The sequence below is a fragment of the Pseudorca crassidens genome, chromosome 15 (assembly GCF_039906515.1).
Source record: "Pseudorca crassidens isolate mPseCra1 chromosome 15, mPseCra1.hap1, whole genome shotgun sequence".
Taxonomy (NCBI): domain Eukaryota; kingdom Metazoa; phylum Chordata; class Mammalia; order Artiodactyla; family Delphinidae; genus Pseudorca; species Pseudorca crassidens.
The window spans coordinates 75,750,438-75,752,109 of NC_090310.1; the positions used below are offsets into that span (position 1 = coordinate 75,750,438).

At 45.6% G+C, this 1,672-nt stretch overlaps 1 non-coding gene across 1 annotated transcript; it reads left to right on the forward strand.

Annotated features, from left to right (window-relative positions):
• The first annotated feature begins 451 nt into the window (after positions 1–451).
• TRNAE-CUC (transfer RNA glutamic acid (anticodon CUC)) lies at positions 452–524 on the forward strand. Its single transcript has one exon. It is a non-coding gene; the product is annotated as a tRNA-Glu (tRNA).
• Positions 525–1,672: the final 1,148 nt, after the last annotated feature.

Sequence of the window (1,672 nt, forward strand, 5' to 3'; positions counted from 1 at the left end):
GGAGTCCTAACGACTGGACCGCCAGGAAAGTCCCCTCCCCTTCTTTCTTTTTTTTTTTTTTTGCGGTACGCGGGCCTCTCACTGTCGTGGCCTCTCCCGTTGCGGAGCACAGGCTCCGGACGCGCAGGCTCAGCGGCCATGGCTCACGGGCCCAGCTGCTCCGCGGCATGTGGGATCCTCCCGGACCGGGGCACGAACCCGTGTCCCCTGCATGGGTAGGCGGACTCTCAACCGCTGCGCCACCAGGGAAGGCTCCCTTCTTTCTTTAATAATAGAACTCATGAGTTTTATTTGGCACATGGTTGTCCAGTTGATGGCTACATTTCCGAGCTTCTTTTGGATCTAAGTGTTCATGTGATTAAGTTCTGAGATGTTCATGTGAGCTTATGTAAGATGTGAGCAGAAATGATGCATGCTCCTTCCAGGTCTGTTTGAAATATGGAGAAGGAATTCCCTGGTAGTCCAGTGGTTAGGACTCTGCACTCTCACTGCTGAGGGCCTGGGTTCAATCCCTGGTCAGGGAATTAAGATCCCACAAGCTGTGGCCAAAATTAAATAAATAAATTAAATAATGGATATGTTCTCTCTTTGCCCTCCCCTTTACCACTGGCTGGGATGAAGATCTGTTGGCAGGAGCTAGAGCAGCAACCTTGGGCCCAGAGGTTGTGTGTTGAAATTGTCAATGTTTCTACCCTAGAACCACCTAAGTCTCGATTAGGTGAGAGAGAAATAAACTTGATTTTGTCTGAGCCACTGGAAGCCTGGATTGTACCCAGACTAATAAATCTCTGACCTCCACCTCTAGTGAAAGAAACAAAGAAACAAAAGAGGCAGTTCCAAAAAAAAAAAAAAAAAGTGTGACAAGTGCTGAAAATAAAGATAACCCCATGGCGTTGTGGGGCTATAAATTAGGTCATGCTCAGCATAGGCTGGGATGTCCATTGATGAAGGCTAATTGAGAAGGATCCCCGAAAAGGATCCCCACAGATGGAAACTGGAGTAGGGTAGGACACTTGAATCAATTAGGATTCTTTGGCTTTAAATAACAACAACAATGAGATCCAACAAGGACTATCTCTAAGGGGTCATTCATTCATTCAACAAACATTTACCTTTCACCTATACTATGTTCCTGGCACTGTTTAGGTGCTAGTGATATGGCAGAGACTAAAACAGACAAAACCCCCCAAATCAAAACAAAACTCTGCCCTCATGGATCTTATGATCTAGTGGGGAGAGATTTATTATCTCACAAAACAAGAAATCCAGAGATAAGTGGTCTTGGGCTGGTGGATACAGACCCACATTCCTTCCATCTCTTCACTCTGCCATCCTCAGTGTGTAGACTTTGTCCTCAGCCTTGTAACCTCATAGTTGCAAGACCGCTGCCACTGCTCCAGGCATCACATTGCATGCACATTAACCCAGTGGTGTAGAAGAGAGGCTGTTTCCTCCCATACAGCTCTTCTTTTATTATCTAGAAAGAAAACTTTCTCAGAAGTCCTCAGCAGACTTCAAGTCCCCAGCAGACTTCAAGTCCCATTTTCTAGAATTGTATCACAGTCCTGATAAAGTCACTGGCAAAGGGAAGGAAACAACCATGAGTGGCTTAAGTCAGTGATCTCAAACTCTTAAAAATTATTAATGACCCCAAAGATCTTTTGTTTGTGTG